Raw genomic sequence first — 12,777 nt, 5'->3', positions numbered from 1 at the left:
GCGCTGATCAGGTCGGAGCTCATGAACTACCTGGCCGACGGCCTTACAAAGGGAAACTGTCTTAGGTTCACAATCATTTAAAGGAGAAGGATACCGTGAACAAATCCCACCGGGAGTACTTTTGGCAGTCGAGGTGCCCTGGGCCGTTCAGGGAGTGAGTTGCAAAATGATGAAAGAACAGCTGAAAATTCAGGGTTAAAACTTGTCTCTGGAAAGCAAGGCAGCCCATTGCTTTTGAGGCGTCATCTTTATTTGACCACGGTAGGTTAAAAAAAAAGCTGTGGCAAGTGAGAGCATTCACCCAAGAGGCTGTGCTGGCGTGGGTGAGACGGGCTTTGGAGACTATAATCATTCCAAGGTTAAAAGGGGTCACATTCCGCAGTAGCTTGACTTCTCAGCATTGGACTTCAGCCTCTTACTGTACTCAAACACTCTGAAGGGAGAACACAGTGTGTGGCATCTAAGACCAACAGATCACGAGATGAAAATTCCTAATCTTTGAGTAGCTTGCTGCATCCTCCATATGGCTTTTTCTGTGTTTTCATTAATTTTATACTGTCGTGATAGAGACACCATGCCCAAGGCAACTTATAAAAGAAAGCATTTGATTTCAGGGCTCCCAGTTCCAGAGGGTTAGTCGAGTCCTTGATCACCGTAGCAGGGAGCATGGCCACAGGCAGGCACGGAGTGGTGGTGCTGAAGCTGTAGCTGAGAGTGTACATTTTGATCCACAGGCAAGGGGCAGGGAGAGCTAACTGGGAATGGTGTCAGTTTTCGAAACCCGAAAGCCTGTCGCCAGTGACACACCTTCTCCAGCAAGGCCATACCTCCAGATCCTTCCCAAACAGTCCCACCAGCTGGGGACCAAGTACTCAAACGTGTGAGTCCTTTCTCACTCAAACCACCACATCCTGGAATTAGACAGACAAAATAATTGAGATACAGGCTGGTTATATGCTGGGGGCAACGATTCAGGCCACGTAGGGACACACAGTGGCCCATCAGCGAAGGGAATGTGTGCTGGGGTTATGGCTATAGAGATGCAAGGTAGACAGACGATAGCCACAGTCCGTGGAAAGGGGCTTCATATTAGTTAATTTTTTCTTGTTGAGGTAACCAAATACCCGTGAAGAAGCAACTTAAGGGACAAAAAGGGTTATTCTGGCTTACAGTTTAATGAGATACGATCATATTGGCAGAGAAGCTCAGAGGCAGGAGAGCGAAATGTCTGTCTGGTCCCATGACCTCTACAGTCAGAAAGCAGAAACCCGACTTGCAGAGGGAGCTGGGACCAGGAAGTCAAACCTCAAGGGCTCCCCCTAGTGGGAATGGCCAGAGCCACTTCCTCCAGCCAGGCTCCTCATCTAAAGATTTTAGAACCTTCCCGAGCAGCCTCACTATGTATTCAAACCTGTGAGCTTGTGGGAGAGACTTCATATTCACACCACCACAGACTGCCAGGAGTTAAGCAGCGGAGAAGAGCTTAGCTGTCAATCCGAAGTCACAAGTCGAAGGTAAAATTGTCTGTCAGGGAGGCCAGGCTCTGGCTTTGTCAGGAGCTGTTCTCTCGAGGGAGCGGGACAAAGGAGCAAAGCTCATGTCTTAGGGCCGAGTCTTTAAAGACTTAGTTTAGGATGGCCGGAGGATAGAGCTGAGGGACCAGATCCTTTATCCAAACATTTATTGAATCCCTTACTCTCTGCAAAGACATGCAATGAGTTGGGTTTTTTTTTTTTTTTTTTTTTTTTTTTTTGGTTTTTCGAATGTAATGAGTTTTAAAGGATAGTGGAGACTATCTTGAAGAACAGGAGAGGTGAGCGATTTCATATGAGGCAGTATCTGGCAGAGGTGGATGCTGGCTAAAGAAAGGAGAAAGAGGGAAATGATGCTTTTTAGGAGACAGGTGTTCACAGCTGGGTTGGAAACATGCTTCTTTTATTTATCTTGGTCATGGTTGCAGTCTAAAATCAAACAGGGTCACACAGTCTAATGATCATTTTCCACAAATTTCTCTTAAAACATAGAGGACAAAGAAGGGCCTGTTTTTCACTTATCAGGGTCTTGTCCCATAATTAGGGAGATAACCAAGCTTTTAAACAACACATTTGGGACTAGAGATACAGCAGAGTGGTAGAGTACTTCCCTAGCATGTAAAAAATCCCTGGTTCAGTCCTCAGCACCACAGAGCAGAGCAAAGCAAAATCAAGAAACATGATTGTGTTTGAATAAATTTTTCTCATTTATCTAATCTGCATACTTTGAGGCTAAGTTGTTGAGAGGGTCTTGGCTTATGAAATGAAAAATTGCTCTATTTATTGGGAGGATAACAAACAAAAGTATATTACCTATTTTTGACAAGTTATTCCCAAACATAACAATTGAATGAGTCTGCTAGGGATTCCATGATAAAATACTTCTGCGCAGCTCACACAGTGGTAATTATTTTCTCTCAGTAGAGAGGCTGTCAGGCCAAGGTCAATGTGTTAGCTAGCCTGCTTTCTTTAGAGGGTATTCTCTTCAGTGTGTGGATGTCTTTTTCTCTGAACATTCATCTAGCAACTTCTTTGGGGATATCTACACACCTGGTGTCTCTCCTCTTTTAAGGATACTGGTTATACTGGATCAGGTCTACCCTCAGGACCCTAGTTTACCTCTTTAAAATCCCTATTCAACAGAGTTAGAGTGGAGCCAGTGTGGTGTATGTGTTCCCAAAATGTGTTACTCTAATAAATTTATCTGGGGTCAGAGAACAGACAGCACTAGATACAAAGACTAGAAAATGGTGGACTCACACTTTAATCCTAGCATTCCAGAGATAGAAATCCTCTGGATTCTGTGAGTTCAAGGCACATTGGAATAGCAAGCATGGTGACACACGCCTTATCCAGAAAGCAGCTTTAATCCAGGGAGGGGTAGAAAGCAAAAAAATATAAGGTGTGAGGACAGAAACTAGAGCTTTGGCTGTTAAGCATGTGGCTGGTTAAGCTTCAGGCTTCCAGCAGCAGTTCAGCTGAGAGCCATTGGATGAGACACAGAAGCTTCCAGTCTGAGAAACAGACAGCTGAGGAATTGGCAAGGTGAGATAGCTGTGGCTTGTTCTGTCTCTTGATCTACCAGCATTGACGATAACTGGCCTCAGGTTTGATTTTATTAAGCTAAGTGCACACTTTTAGTAGTCTTTAAGGTTGTATCAATATAGAAAAAGATGGTCAGGACAGAAGAAACTACCCTGCAATGGTATCTCCACCAACGAGCTGGCACCTGCTTAGTCATCTCAAGTCTCCAATACCATTGACTGTTTGCATCCAAGCAGTTTGTAAGAGTTTTCCCCTTCCTGTATGCATGAAAACTGTTCTTCCTTTCTTTGGTGCTCACAATAGTGTCCAGACGGGCTGTAACTGTATAAATCTCCCCTTAGTGCCTCTTCAGTCTTGGCCCAAACATCAAATGCTTATCTCATAATTATGTTGGGGCTGGAATCCGGGAACTCCTTAGCTGGTGGCTCTGCCGTGGTTAACCCCATGAAGATCATGGTGTGGTCAAGATAATGGTGTGGGCCAACTCCACCTGGAAGACAGGGTAAACCTGGAAGAGCAGCTTCCAAAGTGGCTCGTTCAAGTGCTGTATTAGTTTACAGCAATTGTAACAAAGTAGCCCAAACAGAGTAGCAGATTCTTACTGTTTCACAGGTTTGCAAAGTTAAAAGTACAAAATAAGGTTGGCTCTCTCTGAAGAAGAAAAAAAAAAAAAAAAAAAAAAAGCAAAAATTCCAGGAAGATCATCTGTTTATGTTCTGTGTTCTGGTAGCTTGCTTTCCAACTTTTGCTTTTGTTGACTAATGATTGACTGTAACTCTGGTATTGGTGCCAGGGTTTCCTGTCCTTCCCTTCCCTTAACAGTTTTCCTTGTCACCCGTGTATATAAAACCCTATCTTCAGGGAAGATTGCCTTCGGAGGTAACAGGAGTTAAGATGATGACGTATCTACTTTTCGGTATGCCAGTTTTATCAGGAATATGCGGTTATCAGCCCAGGATCTCTTGGCTGTTGGCTGGGAGCCTGGATGCTTTTCTTGTGTGTCTTTCTGCAGGGCTGCACAAATGTCTCCGGGGCATGGATGACTTGTTTTCCTCTGAGCGACTTGAAGAGGAGGCCTCAATATGTCAGCTTTCAAGAGCCACTTGCCCTGTATTTTGCTCCTTGGAAATGGGTTGCTAAGTCCAGTCCACACGAATGGGAGTCAGATTCTGCCTTTTGAAGCAAAGAATACATTTAGCTTGAAAGCCGTCATTGAAGGGAAGCCAGGTTAGACCCTATCGGGCCAGAACTTCGGTCAGAGCAGTGGAATGAGGTTCAGGTGTGAATCAAGTCACAGAGATTGTACTTGACATCGATGGTTGATTCAGGCCTTAAAACTCCAGGATCGAGTAGGCGCATAGCTAAAATGGGTTTCCAGTGGTTCTAGAGAGAAAACAAGGCAGAACTTCTGGGAAAGGAAGTGTCAGCATCAAGACTGCCTTTTAAATCTCAGACATTATATTTTTAGTTCTACACTTTCCTTGTTCCTCCAGTTTTCTCTTGGGACCATCCTTTCGTTCACTCTGTTTTTCTGGTGTGTTGCAGTAGTTGGTTTAACCCGGTTGAGGTAGGTGTTCTCAAACCCTTGCTAGCTAATTTAAATGTCTGGCTTATCACAGCATCCAATTCATTGTCTTTGTTTACATCATGAAACTATGCCATATATTTTATTTTTTCTTCACATTCTGAGTAATTTCAACTTTATTGTGGCATTACAACCATGAGGCTATGGAGATCCTGAAATCTCTTTCAGCCCTTCAAAAAACATTAAGGGTTTTGTTTATACTTACTTAGTCTCTCTCTCTCTCTCTCTCTCTCTCTCTCTCTCTCTCTCTCTCTCTCTGTCTCTCTGTGTGTGTGTGTGTGAGTGTCTTTCTCTCTCTCTCTCTCTCTCTCTCTCTCTCTCTCTCTGTGTGTGTGTGTGTGTGTGTGTGTGAATGTGTGTGTGAGTGAGTGTGTGCACACACATAAGTGCCACAAAGTAGATGGAGGTAAGAAGACAACGCATTGGTTGCACACATTGGTTCTCTCCTCTACCATGTTTGTCCCGGGAACTGAACTCAGGTTGTCAGGCTTGCTGGCTGATCTCTTTACCTGCTGAGACATCTCACCTGCGCTAGCAAGGATTTTATGTGGAGACAGTCAGAAGCATGTTGAGCTAAGAAGGATTGGGGATGTAAGAGCTGAGAAATATCAGTGTGAATAAGTTTTGGTTACAAATAATCAAGTGACCTTTTAATCATTTAGCATCAACGCTGATGCTTTGTGTAGCCAAGGATACAGACATCTTTCAGATTAAATCCACAAGGTAAGTCGTTGACCTCTTTACCCACCTACACGGTGTGTTTATTTTTGCACTTAATTATTATTATAACATAATTTAAAATTTTCATTTATTTATTTTTGCGATATGATATGGTGTGTGTGTGTGTGTGAAGTGCCACAGTATGCATGTGGAGGTCAGAGGACAACTAACTTTTGGAGATTGGTTTTCTCCTTCTACCACAGGGGTCCCAGAGATAGAATTCTGGCCATCAGGCACTTTTACTCAGAAAATCATCTTGCCAGCCTAGTATAATCTAATAATAAATTACAAGTTAGAAATTTGCATGGTGACTTCTTTGCATATGAACTCCATGTTTTTTTCTACATTATACACCACTATGTCAATACTGTGATCAAACCAGCATCCCCGGATATAATGCTACAGGAATGTAGATGTGTATTGTAGTCACTCACTGAAGATCTCCCTCCATTAATAGGTCATCAGAACACTTTTTATACTCGATTGAAACCAGTTTCCTTCTCGTGTCTACATGGAAATCAGTCATGGAGCTCTTCATAACAAGACTTATTATTTGTTTGTATTAAAACAAACACAACAACAACAACAACAAACCTCTCTCCTCAGCTGACTTCCTCTTTTGTCCACCTGCTGGCCTTCCAAAGAACAGTTCAGATGTCACAAAAAGCTCTACACAATGCTGATGCTCCAGCCCAGAAAACACAGTGTGCATCGTTCCAAGGTCCTCTGTTTCCTTAAAATATAACCCTGGAGCAGCAGCACCCATAGGAGAAGTGAGCATGGCACTAACAGTGACTACCTTTCAACCAGCCAGCCATTGCCAAGCACCCTAACAGGACCACGGAGAAGACTGCCTGGGGACACATCCCACTACTGTTTCCCACAGCTCTACAGTAGACTGAAGTAGGCTTTACTCATAAGGAAGATAAAAATGAAGCAAGTAAAAGCAAAGTCTAAACCACACTGGCGTGTTCCTGCACACATGCTACCATTTTTTTCGCTGTGGCCCTTGATATAAATGCTTTGCACAGTCCTAAGTCCATTGAATTCTTCAGATATTGCTGGCAGGGCTTTGGCACGCAGAGGTGCGAGGTAGAAAGTCTTCCCACCCAGGAGGAACCAGTGCAATGACCCGCAACTGTGGCAATACATGTTCTGTTCATCGAACAAGAGTGATTTTGTATTTCACTCCTGATCAATAAGAGTGTGACGGCACTGACTGCTGACAGCCCAGACCCAATGTAATTTAGCAGAGGGTTTGACTCTTCTTATACTTTAAAAGCCGCCAAACCTCCTGGGTACCCAACCAATTAAAGTAGCAAATGATCCCGAGATTAGGATTCCAGGGCCCAAAGCAAAGGTTTTCATAAATGGGACAATGACAATGTTCGTATTGTCTAACTTCAGCCCCCACAGCATTGCAAAATTCCTTAGAGCAGTGAAGCATCAGGTTAATCACCAAGGTGACCAACCCGATGGCAGCACAAAGCATCTCCTGAGGAATTCCATCATCAATACTGTGTTTTTTAAATGGTATGAAGTTTGAGCCACATAACAGTGCCCCGGAAGAGGGAAAGATGCCAATAGCTTGGCCTGTCCTATCACTCTTTGTGACTCCAAAGATGGCAGATAGCAAGCTTTAAAGTCACATGTGAACCTAGAGACTCGAGGCACCCTGCAGTTTGTCCCCAGGAGTCAAGTGAAACTCCAGTCCTACTCATCCCATAAGCTGGACCTCCTGACACTGATACTTTTTCATGGGCAGATCCTTTCTGTACTCTCCACATCTCCCTTGAGGCTGGAAGCCATACGCACCTCCCTTAACCTTCTTGACCATTTTGAAAAGTAACAGTATAGAGGCAGAGAGAAGGGGAGAAGAAACATGGCCAAGGGTGTCTCTAGGATGAACTTCTCTTCCCAGCCACCAGCAAGCATTTGTGATGGAAAGTTTAGGTTGAATGAGAACAAAAGGAAATGGTGCCTTGTGGCCTCACAGGGACTGAGAAGGGGTGACGTCATTTTCCTTGCCTGTTGTCCTGTCATTGAATGCTTGGGGGTGTACCCATTTCTGAAAGTGAACCCTGCAACTCAATGGGGCATGATGAGAGCACATAGGTAAATGCTTGTGTAATTTGCAATATGGAATTTGTAAAAGCATTTGTGGAAATGTTTAGCTTGAAAGCTTGGCTTGGATGATACAGGGGGCCGTTTGTGATGAATGAACACGTTGTGAGTAGAAAGAATACCAGACCGTGAGTGAAAGTTAATTGCTAGTAGGTTGGATGAAAATTAATATTTTGTCCTCATAGAAGCAGAGTTACAACTGGTGGTTGAATTTTCCAAATTTCATTTCTGTGAAAAAGTCTCAATTGAAAGTTAAATATAAAACATCGTTCTAAAGGGATGGTAGTGTTTAGCAGGTAAAAGGCTTTTGCTGCCAAGCCTGACAACATGGATTCCATCCTGGGATGCACACAGTGAAGGAGCAGAACCAATTCCTACAAGTTGATTTCTGACTTCCACATGTGCCAAGCACATCTCCCATCCCACACCTTGCTGTGGGATGGTCTGTATGTCAAATTGCTGTGATTGGTCAATAAATAAAACACTGATTGGCCAGTGGCCAGGCAGGAAGTAGGTGGACAAGGAGAAAGGAGGATTCTGGGAAGCAGAAGGCTGAAGCAGAGAAACACTGCCAGCTGCCGCCATGACCGGCAGCATGTGAAGACACCGGTAAGCCACCAGCCACGTGGCAGGGTATAGATTTATGGAAATGGATTAATTTAAGATATAAGAACAGTTAACAAGAAGCCTGCCACGGTATACAGTTTGTAAGCAAAATAAGTCTCTGTGTTTACTGGTGGGTCTGAGCAGCTGTGGACTGGCGGGTGACAAAGATTTGTCCTGACTGTGGCAAGCAGGAAAACTCTAGCTACAACATAAATACATAAATGGAATAAAAAAATAGAATATTTGAATGGGTTTGTTTTAGTATAACTACATGGAAACCTAATGCTACAGAAGTCTCTCTCTCTCTCTTCTCTCTCTCTCTCTCTCTCTCTCTCTCTCTCTGTGTGTGTGTGTGTGTGTGTGTGTGTGTGTGTGTGTGTGTGTAATATGGATGGAACCAGAATATAAAGTGGGAGACAATGTCAAAACTAGACATTTTGTGCCACCAAGGAAAACCTATAATGTTGATAATGGGTTACATCTTGTTGAGCTATTGACCAAAGGATCTTATGGACCCCCAAACATCACAGGCTATTGCCGTGGCTATTGGTTACTTTCCTCACCCTGATGATATGGCCCCAAACTGAAGCCAAGACTTACTCATGTCATCAAATATGGGGTAGTCAAGCTGGTAGCCAACTAGAAGCTTCACCCCTACTGACTAGCATTTATGATGTTGGAAGGTACGTTGCATGCTACAGGAGGAGAAAATTAATCTTCAATATCACCTAGTTATAAATATTGCAACCTACAATGGCAACCTGACTACAAGATATATTGGTGTAACAGTGGCATAAATATTATGGATATAACCAAGCACTTTTGATTGGATTTAAGGTCTACTCCATGAGATGGAACCCATACATGATACTGCTAAAGTAGCCAATAAATACCCTGAGACTAGATAGGTCATGGACTAGGGGAAAACCTACTACTGTTATTCTGCTAAAGGAACATACCAATAAAATGATTACTAATGACACACTGTTGTACCTTGCTCAACCTAGTGATGGATTGTTTATGTCAACTTGACACAAGCTAAAGTCATTTGAGAGGAGGGAACCTCAATTAAGAAAATGCCTCCATGGGCTGGAAAGATGGCTCAGCAGTTAAGAGCACTGGCTGTTCTTCCAGAGGTCCTGAGTTCAATTCCCAGCAACCACATGGTGGCTCACAACCATCTGTAATGAGATCTGCTGCCCTCTTCTGGTCTGCAAGGATACATGCAAACAGAACATTGTATACATAATAAATAAATAAATCTTAAAAAAAAAAAGAAAAGAAAAAGAAAATGCCTCCGTAAGATCAGGTTGTAGGCAGGCTTGTAAGGCATATTCTTAATTGGTGATTGATGGAGGAGGGCCCAGCCCATTGTGGGTGGTGCCGTCCTTGGGCTGGCAGTCCTGGGTTCTATAAGAAAGCAGGCTGAGCAATCTATGAGAGCAAGCCAGTAAGCAGCATAGCCCCATGGCCTCTGCCTCAGCTCCTGCCTCGAGGTTCCTGCCTTATGTGAGTTTTTTCCTCACAGCATTTGATGATGAACCATTATATGGAACTGTGAGTGAAATAAACTGTTGGCAGCAGTAAGTTTGCTGCCTTAATTTTAAATGCCCTTTTTTGTCCTGTCACAGTTAAGTTGTTTGTGTGAAAAAATGTGCAGTTGGGTTCTGGAGGGTGCTGGGGATCAGTTCCCTTGTGGTTTTTCCTGTTTGGAAAACAGTGTCTGGCTTGCCTATGGATACAGAGTAACCATTCCTTGACTCCTGCTGTTAGAGGGGTATATAAGCCCATGTTGGTACGAATAAAGAGAGCTGCTTCCCTGACAAACTGAAACTGGGTGTCTAGAGTGCTGTTTAACCTTGGCATCCCTCGCCAGATTTCGTGCTCCAGCTGTGTGTGCCACAGCAATAAACCCTTTCCTCCCCAAGTTACTTTTGGTCATGGTGTTTCATCACAGCAACAGTAACCCTATCTAAGATGGTATCTAATCACCATCAACTACAGAGTCATTTCTTCTTGTAGTGCATGGTAATTAACATAAAGATCCACAATTGGACAATGTGCAGAGAAGGACAGACTTTGGAGCACCCAGTCCGAAATGGGATGTCTTCATCTGATTCCTCCCCTCGAGGGTCATGGATCTCATAGGAAGATGAGGTAGAAAGATTGTAAGAGCCAGAAGTGATGGGTGTCTCCAAAGCTTAAATAAAACAAGAATGTCAGGGACTGCAGCTGCAAAGAAAAAGAAAACATTGGTGTTTCACCAATTGCTATTCGCCTCCAAGCCACTAACACCTTTCTCAGCCTCCCTGTGTCCACTGCAAAAAACTCACATGTTAAGAACATATTTAAAAATGAAGATTGGACTGTATTTCTTGCCACTTAAGATCTTTCAATTATTCCCCCCGAGAATCCTGAGTAAAATCATAAGATCAAGAATAAAGTGCTGAGTACCCTCCAGCTTCCCCATGGCCCTGGACTCCCCTCCATCTTACTCTCCCATTCCCTCCCTCCATTTCCCCTGGTTTTCTCACAGATCTCCTTGCCTCATTACTGTGTGCATGATGTTTTTCTCCCTGGAAAATGCATCCTTTCCCAGTGCTGACTTCCATCTAATTCAGGGTTCATGACTCAGCTTTAATGCTGTTTCCTCAGAGTGAACTTTACGGAACCCTCTAACCTTCCCTTTAAATTTACTTTTCAAACTGTTTTGTTCATATTTCTGCAAAAATAGCAAAGCCCATGTGGTTAGGTACCACATTTATCTTGCTAATAATTGAACAGTGACACTACTTTGGATATTCTAAGAGAAAGATGTCCTTTGAAATCATGAAGTAGTGTATCCCTGCCATAATTGTGGAAATATGTAGAGTCTGACCCATACGAAGTGGTCATTAAATGTTTTAGAATGGCTGAATTTAGTAGAAGTCATAGAATTAGCTTTCTCTGTCTCTCTCTCTCTCTCTCTCTCTGTCTCTGTCTCTGTCTCTCTGTCTCTCTCTCTCTCACACACACACACACACAAAGACAGAGACTTCAGTGCTACGAAATTGTAAGGGTCATATGTGGTGGTTACTCTCCAGCGCTTGTGGCTGGCGCCACCCACGGCGGCCATGCTGGCAGAGGAGAGTGCTGATCAGAAGAATCACAAGCCATGGTTACCTTTTAGAGCTTTATTGGGAGAGAGAGAGGGAGAGAGAGAGAGAGAGAGAGAGAGAGAGAGAGAGAGAGAGAGAGAGAGAGAGAGAGAGAGAGAGAGAGGAAACAGAGAAACAAAGAGACCGCAAGTGGAGGGAAGAGAGCGGAAGGAGAGAGTGTGGAAAGGAAGAAGAGCGCACAGAGGGCACACCCACGTTTTAGGCTGGGACTCCATCGCAGGCTAGTGATGTAATTAAGGACACAATCCTTACAATATGGAGTAGAAAAAGCTAGCAAATGAATGGGAGGCACTGGGAGTAAGGTGGAAGAAAATTAATGTAATATGATATGTCAGATAAAAAAGAGAAAGAATATAGAGAAGGGAAGATCGGTCCAGATGTTAAGTTTATATAGTATTCAGCCCAGATACAACAGAGAGATCTGAATTTAGGGATGTAAAGTCATTGCTAAGCTTGACCTGGATGTTTGATGCTTTTGTGGGGGCTTTGGTACAGAAGGAGAATTGAAGTGGGTTGAAGATAAGTGGAACATAAGGAAATGAGATCTCTTTGCAAAGTTTCAAAGAAAGCCAGGTGGGGCAGTTAGCCTTATGTAGAAGTTAGAATGCTGTGGGTTGGGACAGGCAGTCCTGGGCAGTTCTCACCTCTCACATGACTCCGTAGGAGGTTTGGTGCCTGGAATGTTCCCTTGACAAAAGATCAAAGATCTTTGTGAAAGCATGTTGTTTTAGTCTGCTGTCTGTTGTCCTAACAATGTCTGAGACTCCTTTACATGGTAAAAGAGGTTTCTTCTTCATCACAGTTCTGGGAGACGAAGGCCACCTAAGATAAAGGCACCTGCAACTGCTTGGCTTTTGTGGAGGACCTCATGGTGGAAAACATGATAGATGGTATCAAACACCAGGATGTGTGCAGGAGTGGTGGGTGGACGTGGAATGGAGTGGAGGGAAGAGACCCATGTGTGCAGTTTACAGTAGCCCCCTCAGAACAACAGCAAATCTACTCACATGGGAACTACATTCATGCCTTCATGATATAATTTAGTTCCATCTTAAAGGTCCCGCCACTTTTCAGCTCAACTACAAACAAGGGCTCTGACTCCATTTGTGGAGGCCCTGCCTTCCTGATCAACAATCCCTCACCTCTCAAGATGATACTATGGCACTGAGGATTAAATCTCAACATGTAAATCTTGGAGGTTACAGGAGCATTTGGATGACCTCAAGTGGGCTTAGAAAATACAGATTTCTAAGCATCACCCCCAACCCCAGCTTTCTCATCCACTTCTGCCAACATCTAGTTTGTAGGAAAGCAGCAACGGTCAAGAACTTGAACTTTTCTTAGGCTTCTAAGGGATTCTATTATAAGTCATTTATCTAAATTGAGCTATGAGAGAGACCACTGCAGGGCCTCTCTACATATTAACCACCATAAATCAATACCAACACATACACCCTTGTTTTCTTTGGTTCCTATACAAGGTTAAAGTCTTATGGCTGTTTGTATT

General features: G+C 43.5%; 1 long non-coding RNA gene across 1 annotated transcript; it reads left to right on the top strand.

The window, feature by feature from the left end:
• The first annotated feature begins 3,803 nt into the window (after nt 1-3,803).
• Nucleotides 3,804-7,962, top strand: LOC119089228. Its single transcript, XR_005093105.1, has 3 exons — nt 3,804-4,304; nt 5,325-5,385; nt 5,840-7,962. It is a non-coding gene; the product is annotated as an uncharacterized LOC119089228 (long non-coding RNA).
• Nucleotides 7,963-12,777: the final 4,815 nt, after the last annotated feature.

This window comes from Peromyscus leucopus, chromosome 17 (assembly GCF_004664715.2).
Source record: "Peromyscus leucopus breed LL Stock chromosome 17, UCI_PerLeu_2.1, whole genome shotgun sequence".
In the NCBI taxonomy this organism is placed as follows: domain Eukaryota; kingdom Metazoa; phylum Chordata; class Mammalia; order Rodentia; family Cricetidae; genus Peromyscus; species Peromyscus leucopus.
This window is presented reverse-complemented; position numbering and strand designations above follow the sequence as displayed.